This window comes from Strongylocentrotus purpuratus, unplaced genomic scaffold, assembly GCF_000002235.5.
Source record: "Strongylocentrotus purpuratus isolate Spur 01 unplaced genomic scaffold, Spur_5.0 spur5_contig_816, whole genome shotgun sequence".
Lineage (NCBI taxonomy): Eukaryota > Metazoa > Echinodermata > Echinoidea > Camarodonta > Strongylocentrotidae > Strongylocentrotus > Strongylocentrotus purpuratus.
This window is the reverse complement of record NW_022145520.1, coordinates 1,595,458-1,615,210: the sequence shown is the minus strand read 5'-3', so window position 1 is coordinate 1,615,210 and position 19,753 is coordinate 1,595,458. Positions and strand designations below refer to the sequence as shown.

Sequence of the window (19,753 nt, the reverse complement as noted above, 5' to 3'; positions counted from 1 at the left end):
GTTCGAGTTGCATAAAATCAGTTCATTTGAACCATATGGTGAATGAATTTACAAATAGATCTTTTTGTAATGTAATCAAATGTAATGTATAAATCTTTGTTAAGTGCCGTGTTACAATTTTTTTCAATCACCTGTAGGCCTACCTACAAATAATTGTATTTCAATAGTCAGAATGCGAATTGCATGGCATTGAATTATTACCCATTATTGCTGGGTTGGACAAACATTATGACTTGTTCTCACCAACAACACGTAATGTATGCAATTCCATTTTGACTACTGAAATACATTTATTCATAACAGGTGGATGAAATTATTTGTAACCACTTGACAAAGATTGTGCATTAAATTTGGTTACATTACGAAAATGGTCTATTGTCAGTTGGTATAGGTTCTGAATATTCATTAGAAGGTGGAAGGATATAGTTTTGGGTGATTTGGTCCTGGAGAAGATTTGAGAAGATTTTTGGGGGTATTTTATCCCGGATCTTATCACTGCAACTCTCGGACACCTAAGAAGGAGGTCGGCAAACCATGGAACTACTACGAACGTAGATCTGTCGAGGCCGCACCTTAGTCGACACCTTGCTGACACGGACATAATATTGACTAGTAAGTTGCTCATTGTAATTAATTGATTACAAGTCTGTTATTTAATGGGTGTCTGAGAAGTGTTTTAAATTGAGGTGTACATTTAAATACTCTGCAAGACTTCAGGATGGAAGGAGGCAGAGGAACCAAATAAGAAGAAGAAAAAGAAGAAGAAGAAGTAGGAGAAGAAGAAATTAAGAGAAGGATGAGGGGAATAATAAGAAGGGAGAATGAGCCCTCTTCTTCCCTCTTCCCTCTTCCTCCTTCCCTCTTTCTTCCTTCTTCCTCCCTCCTTCCTCCTTTCTCATTATTCATTCTCCCTTCTTCCTTATTATTCCCCTCATCCTTCTCTTCCTTCTCTTTCTTCTCGGGAAGAGGAAAGAGGGAAGAAGAAAGAAGGAAGAAGGAAGAGGGAAGAAGAAAAAAGAAGGAAGGAAGAAGTACTAAGAGGAAGGAGGAAGATCAGAAAGAAAGAATAAAGAAGAGTGGTGAAGGAAGAGGAAAATATAGAAAGTAACGAGCAATACGTGAATGAGTTTCTGAAGTAGGCATAATTTCGACGGTGACTACAATGGCTGGATAAAAGAAGTATTCTTTTTTAGGATGAGTTAAATTAGTGCACGTTTGATTAAACATTTGACATAGCTAGTGAACACATAAGTGGGAATTATTAACTTTGTTGTCATACTGTTGAATGCATGACACGGGTAAAGAGTAGAGTATTAATGCGGGATTATCTTTGTATTTCTGATGTGAAATATATAACTTTATAAGACGGCCTTTAGTAGACCATACACCCGCGAGACCGATAAAACAAAGAAAAACACAAGCAAAGACAAACAAGAAGATTAAGAACGGAAATTAAATAAACCACCATATCGCGAGTAATAAAGGAAAATCGAGGCCGGTAGAAAGATAAATTAGAGAACAAAACTAGAAATAGTAGGGAAGGACAGAAAGATAACAGATGAAAGATGAAAGAAGGGTTAATAAGGGTTTTTATTATTAAAACATTTTGACATGAAATTATCATTGTTTGCATGTTTTGTTTCATACTTTACGTTTATAATTATGTTCTTTGTAGTTCTGTTATTATATTTGGAAAAATGCAGGAAAAAAATATATACAGTTAAGCAAAAATAACTCGGGACATAGAAACAGCGGAGTAAAACAAGAAAATGAAAGAAATGCAGAAGGAATAATTGAAGGTTGGATTACAACAAATGTATGAGAAACCGCAACATGAGAAAAGGAAAGAAGGAAAAAACAAAGCAAAGATACAAAAACATATTGTACTTACGATAAGTGGAAGAAGATCAAATATAATGTATAAGGACAGAAAGAAGAAAAGAAGAACATTCATATAGGAAAAGATTTTTTTTTGGACAGTTTGTCGGTCTTGTAGGCATTTGGGGTATTGAACCTTTCATGCCTTTTAAGGGCGACAAAAAGGCTGTATAGTGCATCTACACTCGCGTGAATTGGCCAATTTTGTAAAGGATTCATATTTAAAAGTTATTGTAAATCAATAAAATGCCGATATCATAATCATATTAGAATTAGGAACTATTTTGTTAGAGGTCGGACAAGCAATTTCGCTTGAGTGACCAGATGCATGTAATCTACATTCTGCTATTCATCGAAATGCAATAACGTGAAACAGGTGCATGAAATAGTTCGTTACTATGCATTTGTCAAAGAAGTACGCAGTTGAATTTGAACATGTAGGACGCGCAGTACGATAATTGAATATTGGTGCGATTGTCTCGAGTCAACTGAAAGTCAAGTCCCTGAAAGTATCCGTTATCGTTGTAAGTTGACACGAAAGGAAACGAAGTGGACATGACAATGTGAACTGATTGTGAAGTATGTGTAATATCACATTAACCATGCATCATGATAGTTTACAGATGAATATCGATCATCGCTAATCGTCTTTTCAATTTATTGCAGACGACATACGTCTCTTCGAGAATTGGGCGCCGAGAAATCCGCCGCACTGCGGTACATCGGAGAAGGGAGGTGTTGAAACAGGTGGATCCAACTCACTTGACTCACTTCAAGAGACATGTGCGACAAAGCTGCTGAAACCAAGCAAGGCCTCTGCACAAATTTGTACCTCAACCGTCCCGGCAAAGAGGCTACTTGAGGGATTGACAACTTTAGTTTGCGGGTGATGCTATGGTAAATTTCCCTTTTTTTTCTTGTATGAAAAATCATTTCTATTTTCAAACATTTTATGTCTTCATTTGATTTATGAATGAAAGATGGACACGATCACGAGTAAAATTGTTTTTCATTGACAAATGATGTGCATCATTAATTGCATTTAGATTGTATAGATTGTAGCAGTTGTATTCACCTTTTGATCGATTGATTTATTTTAAATTTATTTATTTATTTATTATTATTATTATTATTTTTTTTTTGTTATTTATTTATTTATTTTTTTTTTTTTTTTGGGGGGGGGAGGGAGGCGGCACTGGCCCATATCTACCTTAAAGCCCCACTGCACTAAGTTAAAGCTACTTGTGCCCTCTATAGCAAACAATGCTTACCGGTAATCGGTGACCATCCCATGATCCCCTTTTTCTTATGTTAATTGAGAGCTTATTTGATGAGATAACCACCTGTCAGTGACCATGCAGGGAGGTCTAATCCTGTGGCCAAACTAGTGCAGTGGGGCTTTAAGACCCAATCATGTTTATATCCTTATAAAATGTTATACAGTAGTCTTGCGGGTGCACCATGTGAGAGAGAGAGGAGGGTTGAGGAGTCCTGGAAAGGACTCTGACTCGGTAATCTTTCTTGGGGTTGTGTAGTCCTGAAAAGGACTGTCTGTTATCTTTCTTGCCTCACAGTTATAAGGAGAACTATAGCGCTTGGAGAGGATGAGTGGCTCGATGTTTCGAACAGGTTGACTATCCGTCGTCAGGAGTGCACGGTGCATGCATCCGCAAGCCTACTGTATATCTACATCACCATGCAAGCCGACACTTACAAGCAGCATTAAAATGTTGTACTCCAAAAGTGTAAAAATATTATATCATTTTCTTTTCATAAATGCCCCCTCTTTAGATTGCGGACCTGACCGAGAAGATTAGTGATCATGGCTGTCCAAATTGTGATGAAAAGTTATCAAAAGGTAAGTAAGTGAAATAAATTAGTTTGAAAACAAGTTCCAATTGAACATTATCATGATTATGCATTTAAATAAAGGCTTGAGTTGAAATCAGAATGTTTGCAGGGGAGGGGGTATTCTATCTATTGTATGTCTTAAAGCCACACTGTACTAGGTACTGTACTTGTATTGTAGCTACTTGCTCCCTCTATATAGAAAACAATGCCTTATCGGTGACCACTGGTCCCCCATGATCCTCTTTTTCTTATGTTAATTGAGAGCTGAGTTGATGAGATAACCACCTGTCCAGTGACCTTGCAGGGTGGTCTTATCCCTCTTATAAACTAGTACAGATGAGCTTTAACGGTCCACAATGTAAAAAATTGTAAAAGAAAAATGAGTCGAGGATGGGAATTGACGTATGAAATGGAATAGGAAAACAGACAGCAGTTTACACAGGAATTTGTTAATGTTATTGGATAGTTTATGATATTCTCTGTGAATTAACACTAGGTGGTGTCACACAGAAAAATCCCTTAAAAATCCCTTGAAAAATCCTTTCAAGGGAGAATTTTCTTGTTTTGTTAGAGGATTTTTAACAGGATAATTGATGACAGACAGCAATTAAGAGGATAACTAAAATCTGGATCACTAAAATCCGGATTTTTGGCCTCTGTGTGACACCACCTAATGTATCATAAAATTACATTCTTTTCCCCTATTATAATCAGGATTCACAGCTCAGGATTTGCAGTTCAAGATCAGCATTGCAGATCAGGGATACCAGATCAGTGAGATTACCAGATCAGTGAGATTGACAGATCGGCAAAGCAGATTGGGATTTGCAGCATTTAGAGAGCTGGATTTCCAGACTTGGATTCTCAGATCAGGATTGGCAGTGAGAAAAATGTTGAGGAAATTAAAACTGCACAGGTATTTCATAAGTCTACCAAATATGACAGATTATGTTATCCTCTTGTTACTGTTGATGCCTTAACTAGACCAAATGGGTACCAATATTACTTGTGTTAAGAAAACTACTAATAGATTTCTTAAGCCTTTGACAAATTAAGAGGAAATGCGATGTGAATAATACATGTTGGTAGTGCAACATGTATATTTTGATCGGCACACAGAAAGCTGAACAAAAACAATCGCTAAACATTCTGCATGAAAACCAAACTAACCGCTCTCCTTAAGTAAAGTAACACAGAAGATTTATTCTCTAAACTTATAACATGAAATCAATTACGATAGATGAGGTGAGCAGGTTAGATAGTTCAAAGGTGAGAGGTGAAGAGAACCAAGGCAATGAGAGAAGAAAAAGTGCCTGTTGCTAGGGCAGAACAAGGTACGCCATGCATAAAGAATGAGAACGCAACAAAGAGAACTTGTTGAAAGTCGAGGAAAGAAATAAGGTGTGACAGTAGTGTAACTGAAAGCCTGTGCTGTATTAAAGATGGTGAATGAAATGGGAGCATGAGCTGAAAAAATTAATATGCAAATATAGAATGCAAATTTATAAATGATTATGTAATAGTGGATATGGAAGAAGGCAAGTAGTAACCAAGAATTTTAATAACTGAAATAAGACAAATTTAAAGTCTTTACAGTATCAAATAATGATGCCTAGCATTTTTGCTATATTGTAACTATCTCCAGAACTCGAGGTATGGCAGAATGTGTAGGCCTTCTGTCAATTATATTGACCTTTTATGTGTTCACAACCAAGTAATGTGTAGTGTTGGTTTATGAATTCTGGAATTTTAATTTCTTTTTGCCCCTTTTGCCCTGTTTAATATGATCTTATGACTATAAGAGGTTGTCAAACTTCCTAATCTGTTTACACTCTGACTTTTCGGTCTGAATAGTCTCTCCATTGCAGCAGGGATTTTAAAAACATTTTCTACCCTTATTGCCATCCGATCCTTTTTAAAACAAATTTTGACATTCTTACTGTCTAATATCTTATGAGATATCTGTACCGCACTTGGACAATTAATGTTTTTATCCAGTCTATATCATGTGGTCCGTTAGACCACGGCGTACTGCCGCTGGTAGGAGTCTCTTTATTCAGTAACTTAGAATCTCTAGACCTCGACATACTGGCGCTGGAGCACAGCCCACTGGCCGGCCCGGACTCGGTATCCGTCGGTTTCTTACCACAAGGCAAAACTCCAGGCAAAAAATATCCGGTGCAGGGAGCAACCCGTCTCGAGCCTGTACTCGAGACACCCTTACCCCTCCCCCCTGCCAAACCAGACTCACTCGCTAGTGAGGGGGTAACGACAGCTGTAACTGGGGGAGAGACTCCAATCCATTGCAGCAGAGATTCTGATGCATTTCATGAAATTTTCAGTTATGAGTTTATATTTCCATGGTTACACCGTTACAGTGCAGTCTGATTTGAATATTGTTGTGATAAAATCTTTTTTTTTAAATCCCAGAACCTATAAAAATGGGGCCCTTGAGCTATGGGTACAGTTTGCATTACATTGGCTTTAATTCCCTCTCACAATATAACATTCTTCACAAAGTTCTTAACCCTAATAGGGCCGGGCTATTTGAAGTCTTAGTAGGGCCGGGGGGGGGGCCATTATGGCCCCCCCTTAAGATCTCGGCCGCGGCCGATCGCCGCGAAAATTTGTACGCATGTCAAGTGAAGTGTAAAGAATAATATGATAATTTCAATTTTTTGAAAAATTTACTCATTTGCATATTTATGGTAATTTATGCAAATAAAGTCATACAAATCACATTTTTACCCATAAATCATATATTATTCATATTTAAGCATTCTTTTTCACTAGATATATTCATTAGACCATTCTGAATAATAATACAACAAAAAAATTGAAGGACCAGCTTATTTCGTATGTTATCCCTTGTTTTGATAATTTCTTATGTATTTCAATGTTTTTTTAACTTATGTATTTCATCGTTTTTGTTGTTTTATTTCATCTTTTACCACAATTCAACTATTTTGACTCCCAAAACAACCACCTAAACTTTAATCAAGACCCAATAACCCATGTTTGATCTGTTTTTAGGAAAAATGACTTTGCCATACGTTTTGTACACAAATCACGAAAATGAGCGATTTTCAGGCTGACATGCAAGGACAAAAGGTCACGTGACCTTGTAACCGTAGGTCCGATTTTCAAAAAAATGATTTTAAAAGTTGCGCAAGGCTTGAAAGAAAAAAGTCAGCGAGCGGCGGGGCGCCATCCATATGCGTTTCCGAGCAATCAGAAAAATTGTGGAGGGGGAGGGGGGCCATAATGGCCCCCCCCCCCCCCCCGGCCTTATTAGGGTTAAGTAAGTTCTATTACAAAATTAATCTGTCTGGGCATTGTTTCAAAATCTTTGTTCAAAATTGCAACTTAATTTTACTTTTGGTAGCTGAACATTACAACTGGAGACATCTGAGACAATAAGTGAGAACAGCGCTCAAAATACACGGGGGCGATGGGCGATTCGCCCCCGTGAGCTACACAATCGCCTCCGTCAGAGTGCTTATGGGGGCGATTGCAAAATTAAAAATCGCCCCCGTGGAATATAAATAAATAATGAAATAAATAAGAAATATAAAATAAAGATTATCCTTTCTGTTATATCTTTCACACAATATTGAGTTTCAACTTTCAAACATTAAACCAATGAAATGGAACTGAAGTTATATTTTAATAGCGTGCAGGATTTCTCGCTCGAATTTTTCGGTGTCTCGAGGCTACGATATTGTAAAGAAATAAACACCTTTTTCGCCGCAAGATTGCGGTGTGCACGCTGCCGCCCCATATCTGCTGGAGCTAGAGGCGATCGCGCAAGGACCGAAACGTGGAGAAGTTTTTCGTTGTGAAAATCATGAATCCTCTGAAATCTGATTCCAAAAGACCAGCAAATAATGAACCTCGACCAGTAAATCAACCGAAAGCTAAAATTAGTAAAAGGAAACATGTTGGCAAGGAGGCGAACTTATACGGGCTTGGACCAGAAATGTCGTACAAAGGGAAGAGATCTGACCATTTATAGCTGCACATTATAAATTGTAAAGTTGTAAGAGGAAAATAATGCCGACTATTAATGATAATGATGAAATAGCAAATAATTTAGGAGTTTCATGGGTACCTGCACCAATTTAATGGAAATTTGTATTAAAAAAAGAGCCCGCGTCAGTGCTAAAAGAGCCCCCGTGAGAAGGCTCACGGGGCGCTTTTTATTTTGGAAGAGCCCCTGTGGACAAAAAATTAATTTGAGCCCTGAGTAAGAATCCGCCTAATTTCAGTAAAAACCTTTTCACTTATGATGAGATGATAATGAAAGTATGGCATGATTGGTGCCACATAATTATGATTTGCATCTTTGATAATTAAGACCCCCCTAATTGATATAATTATCTAAGGTAGCCTAGCTATTTGATTGTCCGTAGGGCTCATCAATGTATCCTTTTCTTCCAGTTACCCTTCCACAGGGTTCCTTTAATAATTATCAACATAATCATTTTCACAAAAGAACGATACATGCGCTATGCCATTACTCGTCATATAAATATTCAAACAATGAAATATTACAAAATGACCTCGTAAGATATTAAACTTGACAAAACATAATGTGTACACCAATTCTATAACATAAAAACAAACAAGCAAACTGAACTTATAAAAAAACAATTTTTCCCTTGATCCATAATTGCTTATCAATATCGTTTCAATACCTTCAGTACAACATACATGTATACAAGAGACCAATGGGCCTTGTGTTAAACAGAGCCTGTGAAATTAGTGGCCCCAGCAATAACTATATTATTAGCCCTGATCGCTTGATGTAAACAAAATAATTCACCACAATAGTACAGACTTGCTTGATTAGCTGTATGACGTTGCTCTCTAACTTTCGCGAGTTAATTAGCAGATGAATTGGGTTTTATTCTTGCAAGACAATTTATCGTTTGTTTTAGAGTTGCTTGATTAGCTGAATGACGTTGCTCCCTTACTGTCGCGAGTTGAATAGCAAATGAAGTTGGTTTTATTCTTGCAAAACAATGTATCGTTTGTTTTAGAGTTGCTTGATTAGCTGTATGACGTTGCTCTCTAACTGTCGCGAGTTAATTAGCAGATGAAGTGGGTTTTATTCTTGCAAGACAATTTATCGTTTGTTTTAGAGTTGCTTGATTAGCTGAATGACGTTGCTTCCTAACTTCGCAAGTTGAATAGCAAATGAAGTTGGTTTTATTCTTGCAAAACATTGTTTGTTTTAGAGTTACTCGATTGGCTCCATGACGTTGCTCTCTTACTGTCGCGAGTTGAATAGCAAATGAAGTTGGTTTTATTCTTGCAAAACAATGTATCGTTTGTTTTAGAGTTGCTTGATTAGCTGAACAACATTGCTCCCTAACTGTCGCAAGTTGAATAGCAAATGAAGTTGGTTTTATTCTTGCTAGACAATGTACCATTGCTTGATTGGCTCCATGACGTTGCTCTCTAGAAGGCCCGTTCTTGTTCTCCAAGTGATGGCAGTATCTGTTGGTCTGAGTCGTCAGAGCTGCTAATTGACAACTTAATGCACGTTTGTTGACCTGTGTTGGGATTAGAAACTCATCTAAATATTCTGTTCTGTGAGCAAGATATGGACAATTCTTGTCATGAATTTCATTAAAAAATAATGTTCAGAAGGCATGCATAATCAACAGAGTATCACAACATAATATCATGGTCTAGTGGTTCTGTCAATTGACTAATGTTTAGAAGGTTCACATTTCAAGCCCTGCCATGGCACTTATCGTCGCTATTTTCACGAAGTGACGGTAGTGAAAAAAAATTGCATTCACTTTGCGTTACGATTTTCCTCACTACCGTCACTTCGTGAAAACAAGGATGTTATGTCCTTGAGCAAGATATTTAATCACCATTGCTCCACTCCACCTAGCATCCACCTCCATCTTGGCCACAGTCAAAATTGAAAATCCCAATATGCATACATGAACTGTCTAATCTCTTTGTAATCCTTTTATTTTTGTTTGTATGCGGCAACTTAGAGTCTCTTTCTCCACTTTCGTAAGGCGCCACGGATTTATTCAACTGGCATTCGGAATGCATTCGGAATGCCCTTGTTAATCTTTCTGGAATGTATCTGGAATGCCCCCATTCTATCCACATTCTCAAAAAATCGATGCGACCTGTGCCTATTGTCTAGAGAACAAAGGGGCATTCCAGAATGCGCACATTCTGTGTGCATTCTGGAATGCCCCTTTATTCTCTAGACAAAAGGCGCAAATCGCATCGACTTTTGAGGATTGGGCGATGGAAAAGCATGCCCGAGACGCTGGCGATTAATCAGAGATGCGTGATTTCAAATGCCTGCCAAAGTGACTATACCTCACAAGGTTCGACAGCGCAGCTCACTTTTAGAAGGAGTAAGAACTATTTCTATTTATCTTTTTAAACAGGGTATAACATTCGTTCTCTCAACTTCTGATTTTCTGAAGTTGATAACAGCGAAAACACGTTGTCTCCTAATAGAAGGGAAAAATATCTTGGAATTACGTTTCCATTTCCCAATAAAAAAAAGTTACGATCGCTGTATTTCTTAACTGTTAAAATGTATTTTGACGCTACGAGCTGGTTTTAATACAAGTATTTTCCTGCTCGAAAAAAGACTGCATTCAAATAAAAAATTGTTTGGCTTTTCAAATTTCTGCCGACATAGTGTTGGAAGTATCATTTGTATATAGACAGCGCGGGGCACCTTTTGAAGGAAAAAGAGCTATTTTTATGCCTCCGCCACCGAAGTGGGTTGTTCGTCCGTACGTCCGTCCCGTTTGACCGTTATCACAATATCTCAAGAACCATTTAAGATTTAAACTTAAGACTCGGGAATAGTATTTATCACCATAGGAAGACGATCTGATTAGATTTTGGAGCACGTATGTCAAAGGTCAAGGGTCACAGAGGTCAACTTATGAAATTCCATACATTGAGATTGTTATCATGATATCTCAAGAACCACTGGAGATGTAAAAACTTCAAACTTAAGGATAGTATGTATCACCATAGGAAGACGATCTGATTAGATCTTGGAGCACGTAGGTCAAAGGTCAAGGGTCACAGAGGTCAACTTATGAAATTCCATACATTGAGATTGTTATCATAATATTTCAAGAACCACTGGAGATTTAAACTTCAAACTTAATGATAGTGTGTATCACCATAGGAAGACAATCTGATTAGATTTTGGAGCACATAGGTCAACTTATGAAATTCCATACATTGAGATTGTTATCATGATATCTCAAGAACCACTGGAGATTTAAACTCCAAACTTGTTTAAATTGCTCTATGGCGGAGGCATCATTTTCGACTGCGCGCAGTCAAAATTCCATCTAGTTATTTATCTTTTTTAAACAAGGTATAACATTCGGAAACAACCTGGTAATGACGTTACGAAAGATCTAATACAAGTATTTTCCTGCTCGAATTTTTCAAATTTTCTGCTGACAAAGTGTTGAAATATGAATAAGTATCATTTGGTACAATGCAATAGGTGCTGTTTTAAGATAACAACGTTGCAGTGTTTTCGATGCCGCTCTCTCCCATTTTTATAATTCATTTTGGCCCGAATTCACAAATGATGTTTAAATTTAGCGCATGTGGCCAATTCTCTTTCAAACTCACGCGCGACAAACTATCAATTCATATAACATGAAAATCAATGAATTTAATAGATATAAATACAACATTACCTACTCTCGTTAGATCCTCTTTCAAACTCACTCCAACTAACTTTGATTCATAATAATCGTACTCAATATCGACGGAATAAATGGAGACAAACAGACACGTTCTTACTTATTTATTTAAAAACCAACGAATTAAATAAATATAAAAATATCACATTACCTACTCACGTTTAGACCCTCTTTCAAACTCACGCGGCAAACATTTAATTCACAGTACTCGTATTCAACATTGGCGAAAATAATAACGACAAGCAGACACATTCTAACTAATTTATTATCACAGTAATCAAATTCCATTATAAAAACAAGATATAAATATAACATTACCTATTGCTAATCCTATGCGCGATCTTCCTGCATTTGTTGTTGACTGCTTTCCTCAACTCCGCCTGGAATTCCTGAACGTTGGTGCTCCCCGGGAATTGGATCTCAGCTTGGGTGACCAGGGCTCGGAAGGCAGGCATTCTTCGGGTGCCGGTCTTCATCCTCCACTCTCCACCGCTCTAGACTTGCCCCCCGTGGAAGTTAGAAACGGCTAGCTCCTCTGGCTGGATCACCTTGTCCATGAGTCTAATGATGAGATCCTGTGGTCCACTGCAAGCCTGGTACACCCTCTCGTAGACCTCTCTGTTGACGACGTAGTTTGCGTTTTCGACGCCGATGAGGACATTCTCGTCGTCGAGTTCAATGTAGATCGGCATCCCCTTGGCACGACTTCGGATTGCGTAGCACTGGTTTGCGTCGACCTGACTCTGCAGTTGCGTCACCTTCGATGTGAGCTCGACCTTTCGCACCTTGAGTTCCACGTTCTGTGTCGAGAGTTCCAAATTCCGCTGATGGAGGCTGTTGAGAAGAGCTACGATGTCCCTACTTGGTGGTAGGTTGTCGACGGCGAAGGCTGGTGGTCGGGCGTCGGCATGGACTGGTTGTCGGATGTTGGCGGCGGAGACTGGTTGTCGGTCAGCGAAGGCTGGTGGTCGGGCGTCGAAGGCAGCATAGACTGGTTGTCCGTTAATGGCGGCGGAGACTGGTGGTCGGGCGTCGAAGGCGGGATAGATTGGTTGTCGGTTGTTGGTGGCGGAAAATGATGGTTGGGCGTCGGCATGGATTGGTCTTTGAAGGGAGGCGTCCACAGGGATTGGTTCTCGCAGGGTTGCGGCGAACTCTGGTTGTCGGTAGGGCTGCTCCTCGGACTCATCGTCTTCCAAGTCGCTTGGTATGTAGAATTGATCGTCGGCTTGGTTTGGTTGTTGGTTGTCGGCCATCAATCCCTGTCGATCGAAGTCTGGTGTTCGGACTTTGGCAGGTAGTCGAACTGGTAGAAGGTTGTGGGTGCCTGGCAGGTGCCTGCCTCGTCGCTGTGTTCCGAGTCTCTGTATAAATAAAAGATACATTTAAAAAGTTTAAGTTTTGTTTAGACAGAGATGCAATTTGTGTAAAAAAAAATAAAAAACTAATGCTGGTTGCTGCGTTCTGAGTCTCTCTGTAAAAGAAAATCCATTTCAAAAGTTTAATTTTTGTTAAGAGAGAGAGAGAGATGCAGTGTAAAAAAACTAAATAATGATATACTTACTCAGCGATAGAATCCTTCCTTTATGATGGCAGCGCTTGTACGTGACCTGCACCTCCATTCCAGCTGCAAGATCTCCGGAGCGCTTGACTCTACTACGGGCTACTGTCTCCTTCATTCCCCTCCACTTGTTTACGACCCACTCGATAGTTACAGACATGGTCTATGTTTCTCTGATGGTTGTTCGATGACAGAAGTATGAGTTACGATCGATGCAAACAAATGATCGTTATGAAGATATAAGAAAGTTACTTCTATATATAAGGAATCTGTTCTAAATCAAATATTAGCGTGAATGACCAATCCTGGATTGGTTACGTAATGTCATGCACACAATAAGATCAAATAGTTAATCCCATTGACCAATCCTGGATTGGTTACGTAATGTCATGCACACAATAAGAGCAAATAGTTAATCCCATTGACTAATCCTGGATTGGTCATGTAATTTAACACACTTAATTGTTCCAATTGTTCGTGATCAGCAGCGAAGGCTGGTGGTTGACCATCAAAGGCGGCATGGATTGGTTGTCGGTTAGTGACGGCAGAGACTGGTGGTTCGGGAGGCGGCATGGATTAGTTGTTGGTTAGTGGCGGCGGAGACTGGTGGTTCGGGAGGCGGCATGGATTGGTTGTCGGTTAGTGGCGGCGGAGACTGGTGGTTCGGGAGGCGGCATGGATTGGTTGTCGGTTAGTGGCGGCGGAGACTGGTGGTTCGGGAGGCGGCATGGATTGGTTGTCGGTTAGTGACGGCAGAGACTGGTGGTTCGGGAGGCGGCATGGATTGGATGTCGGTTAGTGACGGCAGAGACTGGTGGTTCGGGAGGCAGCATGGAGACTTTTAAATACGGAGGAGCAAGGTCATTTTAAGCCTTAAAAACCATAGTATTAAGATGACAGTAACTTCTAGTTAAAGATTTCCAGCCTAAGCGAGCATGTAATTCCCTAGTTGACACATGAATGTAGGGACTCATTGCAAGTATGATTCTACGTGCCTTGTTTTGAAGTTTCTGTAAAGATTTGACACGGCCTGTTCCATCTTATCACTAGTAAAAAATAAGAAACCTCCTTGCTGTGTGATGCGTTTTCTTTCCTTTAGAGGTGTCTTTCGGTCCGCTAATTTACGGAGATGGTCTTTGTGCTTGGCCGGCGAACGTTTTTGAATGGAATAGAGTTTGACGTTTCCGCGAGGCACATTGATGACGGCATCAACGAAACCTCTGTCAGCAGTCTTAAGGAGTTGACGTTGGATGTTTTGCTGAACAATGGGCCAGTGTCTTTAGAAGAATGGCCCATGTCCGTACTTGTTGAGCCATCGTTGTCAAACTAAACACCACAGAATGTTTGTTGATATTTTATACTTTTGAAACGTACGTGAATTGAGTCTTTCCGTGAATGTTTGTGCGAAGGCGAAAGCCCTCAGGTGTGTCAGGTTTGAGATCCACAAACAGATAACCCCATTTTTCTTTCGTAGCATCGAGTACGTCTCGGATACATTTGTTTTCCAAGACAAGTTATTTGTAGTTTGTGCCTACAATTTACGGCAGCATCCATCAAATTGTCTATGATATATAACATTTGGCCGATGTAAGATCATTAAAGTCAACTGGTAAATTTTCATGAAATTCAATTTTTGGAATGGACGGGATATCTATGTGGCCATACGGTATATTCCGCTTCCAAGATGGACTCTTATTAGTAAACACAACTCTTTAATCTTTTTTGGAGTCTATGGTGTTAATGGTTTTAGATTTACCATCTCTTACAATTTTCTTCCTGATAGTGATAGACTTTGATTGATTGATTGATCAGCATGGAATTGGCAGTATTCAAAGTATACCCCTCACTTTTTATACAATGTTGCCTTCGCAGGTGTGATAACTATAATATCTAGGGCCCCCACAAAGCCACGTTTGTCTATATTCTTCACGGTTAGGATCTATCTCATTGGTGAGATCGTCCAGATAGTCCCCGGTTGTAGGATGGTTGTTTGTAAGAAGGGGTTGTCTTGAAAACAACGATATCCTTGTCCATGTACAATACCCTATCCCCTAGTTTCTCTAACATGTGGATTATAATTTCAGACACGCTATCGTGGTCGTGAAACTTGCTATGATTATATTCGTATTCAAATTCTGATCTACGAATACCGTGGTCTGTGTGAAATGCAACACTATTGAGTGTTTTTTATGAACGATCGAGTCTTTCACTTCTATACCCCCTCATTTCTGAAATATTTCAATAATCTGTCCATGTTTTTTTGGCTGAACTTCAGCTGTTCATCAAGTTTTTATTCCATTTACTTCGGATGTTCCAACCATTCCAATCGAACCAATCGACAACAGCATTGTCTAAGTCCTTGATCTGTAGATTGAGAAACTGGTACTTCAAGTTTTCCCTTTCAGCAAATTTACCCCATAACTACATTGAGATTGTTCTTTGATAGTGATAGACCTCAAGCAAGGAATATCTTTGCGGGATCGAGTTTGATACCTTTGTGAGAGAAGTAATCTTCAATATACTTCTCGCGATTCTTTATTTGTGCTGGCTAACCGGACAATTCTTGCTTGATACGCATGAGCGCGTCGGATGTATGGCGTGAACAGCCATCCAGTACGTGTGCTTCTGTCATATACGGTAAATCTGTCATAATAATTAATGCCAAACTTCCGACATTCTGGAGACAGCCGGCTCTCATCTGCGTTTAATGTCCCCTTGACGATGAAAAATGAACCAACCTTCAGGTCCATCAGCGTTTTGTACTGAATTTTGAAAGATGCACTGCATGTCAGTTCACTAACGGCATTCCTATGTTTGGCGAGAACTGCCAACTTGCAAAAGTTGTATACATTGTTATTACTCGATCTGTTTTCGCCAGCCTCCACAACATAAAAATGGAACACACGACCTGTAGAATTTCCGGCCGCCATGGTTGTTTATTTCTGGGACGAATCAGATCGAATAACTACTGAATTAATACGGAATGCCGCCAGAAAGCCCCCCCCTCCCCCCTCGCCCTCAGAATACATGGTTTTCTTGGGCCATTACAAATAAAAACATGTTAAGCGTCCCCGCCCGCTTCATCCCCCTTCCCCCCCCCCCCCCCCCATTTTAAAATAAATTATATGTTATTCCATTTCCGGCGGCAAGGTAGAATGCGGTACTGGACGCCTACGTAAGGGCGGGTGTAAAAGCTTGTTGGTATCTCATATAATTATGTTAATGTTCTTTGGAAATTGAGTATAGTCATTCTTAAAAAAGGAAAAGTGTAATTTCCACGTTTTGCTTAAATAAAAGAGGGCATACTTTTCACACACAATAAGAGGGGCGTTGGAATAAAAATCTAACCATTCCTTGGTAGAGAGCGCAACGGCTACATGTATAACGTGAAGATTGGCCAGCCGTGGCTTAAATCAAGCTTTAGTACTTGTGTGGTATGCTGATGTTTGAGCTGTCCAATGACAGTCATTTGTAAAATAAAGGGATTTGCACCTAGATCCTTATGTTAGTATACAGGCGTGCTGGAAGCAGTTTGGGATTATGTTAATGTTCTTTGGAAATTTAGTATAGTCATTCTTAAAAAAGGAAAAGTATAATTTCCACATGTCACATATAGTCTTTGGGGTTTTTCCTGTACAGGGACTGTGTCTCTGAGAAAGCCCTCCTTTTCTCTCCGGCCTTTACTGCATGTGGCTCTAGAAGTGGATCTAGTGCCAGGTTGAAATTTATTTTTTTTTTATTTTTGTATACAAGCGTATATAGATTACACACAAAAATTAAGTATCTGACTCTGGCCGAATAGAAGTGGCTGTTCGTGTTCCCCTTCTTAGCAGAGTTGTCCTTGGCTGGAACCCTTGCAGGAATCGGTCTCTTGTAGTTGACTGCAGCATTGACTCCTTTGTTCGCTGGCTGCATCATGCGAGCAATAGTCCTTAAATCTAGTGTTTGGGGTTTTTCCTGTACTGGGACTGTGTCTCTGAGAAAGCCCTCCTTTTCTCTTGGGCCTTTACTGTGGATCTAGAAGTGGATCTAGTGCCAGGTTGAAGAGTGTTGCAGTTGGGTTGATTGTTGATTGGGAAGATTCTCCTTATTTTGATTCTCCGGTCAACTGCCAATGTCACATCGCCCACTTTGATCTTGTTTTTATTGTTAGCGCCATAAACAATTAAGCACGTCCTTGTTGAACATCGAAGCACATTCAAGAATGTACCTCACCCTCGCTGAGTAGAATTTAGAGTTTGGGTTTCCTGACGTAGCGAGTTTTCCCGAGCGTCGATAAGTCCTTGGTAAGCCTTTGATGACTGAAAGGACCAGTTGGGGGCATCATCCAACGAGCGAATGTTTGATTGCCTGAGTAGAGAGAGAAAGTAATACTCTACGCCCAACCCATATTAATGTCTTAAGATTCGTTAGATTTTCGGTGTGTACCTGCATGTGTTGCACATTCAAATAAAGGCATGTCCATACACCAATTGACATTGTATACTTCAATTAATTTTAATTAAATCGCTGTGCTTACTCAAGTTTGGATGTTGGGGTTCCTGTAGACCAGGGACCGTTGATTACACATGCCGTCCGATGATTCGTACTGCTTCCCATGCTCTTCTGTTGCTGTCTGTGTGCTCGAAACCCGTTGTCAAATATGAACCTGGGTGCAACAGGAATTACCTCTGGAAATACTTGCGTTGGTTAATTCCTAGGTCTGTTTTATAAATTCACATCTTATTTCATCTGTCATCCTTATCAGACTCTCAAAACACACAAATAACACAACAATACACTTCGATTATTGTGGGATATAGTTATGGCTGGACAACGACTACTGGGAGCCGGCCGTTTATTCTGTATGACTGTTTCACAAATGTTTGTTTCCTTCAGAAAACTGTCCGCACATGGCTTTGTCTTGTGGAAAGGGCTAGCTAGAAATGAATAGGATTCGGGATGGCCGCCTTGTGTCATCTGATAACTCTTTACAGCCTCAACATAGGCACAGGTGGACCATCCAGGACCTGGAGCTTGGCAGTTGTCGGGTTGCTTGACGGCCCATCACTCATAACAGGAAGTACATGGACCTGCCGAATATCTACTCTCTCCAGATGTCGCTTGGCAGCAATAATCTCCTTTCGGGACCTTGGCCTCTGAAGGTCCCGATTAGCCTCTATTAGATTTGAAAGCGACACCTCGTATGACCCTGCGTAAAAGAATAACTATTTTATCCATCAAATGGAGATGCCACTTAATTGTCCTTTCTAGTGAAGTTTCCGCTTGACCTGCCACCAGGGACCTTCTATGTTTGTGTGAGGTCCAATTTGTGGGTTATAGTAAATTCTACTACAGGTTTGTCGACTTACCAATTCCGAGCTGGCTCCTGGCTTGTCCGCAAACTGGCTCCTGGCTGGTGCTAGTTGTTGACTCTAGTACTGTGAATTGCAGAATTTTGTACATTGCATAAAATAAAAACATAAATATTTATACAAATTTAAATAAACTACAGTAAAATTATCCAGCAAATCGTATCAAGACATATCACTCCGTGAATGAATTTTCTAAATAAGTAAGTGTACACAAACAAAACGGATGGTCATCAAATTAAGGACCACAACCGGCAACATCTTGGCCAATATGAAATTTAAATAAACGCTGGGAACCTTCACTGGGTTCATCATAATGATAATAATAATAATACTTATAAAGCGCACATATCTAATAACTTACTCAAGGTGCTATACAAAACAAAATACACATTCATTTATATCCCAAATTATTTATCCACAGATTTTCCAATCCGAAGTCTAGAGAGGGTTCCGGGAGACTCGAACCTTATCCCCCCTAGGAGGAAAGGTAAAACTTTGGAAAAAAGGGAAATAAATGAGCTTAAATACTTAACCAAACATGCCATAAAGCGCTTGCCCATTTCTTACAGTCTGTCTCATCAGGTCTGCTTTGGGCAGTCCCCGCAAAACTGTGATGATCGCCCTCACATCACCCAGGAAGTCTGGTGAATTATCACCCATTCCTGGATGAGGGAGGAAATGGGGGAATCGGTCTCCAGGACCACGCGATCTGCAGCTACCGCCCGAAACCCCCTGACCTGTGATGAGGTGAAATGCCGGGCCAGCCCCGAAAAGCCAAAATAGCAATGGGGGAACGCTATGGCCCGGGCTTTCACCTGAACTTCATCAGAATTGAAACAATGGAGATGGAGCCGCTGAAGTGGAGAGCAGTGTCGTTTGAGAAGCCTCCGGCTTAACCTGTGCACCGCATAGCTAGTATCTGTGTGCCCCCCTCGTAGGTGTAAGATGAGTAACCTCCCCTGGGTGCACTGACCTAGGAGGCGAAGGAACCGTGGGGAAGGGACCGAAAAGTCAAACTGACTTCGCTCATCCCAACCACGAGGGGTTCTGCAGCAGGGCGACAAACCGTCCCGAATCTTCCTTGGAGTACGTATGCTGTGGCATGTTTGGGATGTATCCCTAGGGCCAACTTCCAACAACTACCCCTGGATAGTTGGGGTCACATTAGCAGAATAAAAGCTGCTATATTACATACTACAACTTCTCTATCTCTACTACAATCCCATTTTGTATTTAATGGGGTATCCAAGCAGTGACGAGATAAAATCCAAGTCCATCTCTTCCACAATCTTTACACAGCATCCACTTTTCAGCATTATACGTACACTGTATAGAAAAAATGAAAATATAATTGACATGTATTTAAAAACCTAATAAGGGCC

General features: G+C 40.0%; 1 long non-coding RNA gene across 2 annotated transcripts; it reads left to right on the top strand.

Moving 5' to 3' along the window:
- The first annotated feature begins 385 nt into the window (after positions 1-385).
- On the top strand, positions 386-3,765 carry LOC105444241. Of its 2 annotated transcripts, none has more exons than XR_973007.2 (3): positions 386-612; positions 2,545-2,775; positions 3,670-3,765. It is a non-coding gene; the product is annotated as an uncharacterized LOC105444241 (long non-coding RNA). The 2 variants fall into 2 exon arrangements; XR_973008.2 differs by lacking the exon at positions 386-612 and adding an exon at positions 2,128-2,402.
- The last annotated feature ends 15,988 nt before the right edge of the window (positions 3,766-19,753 follow it).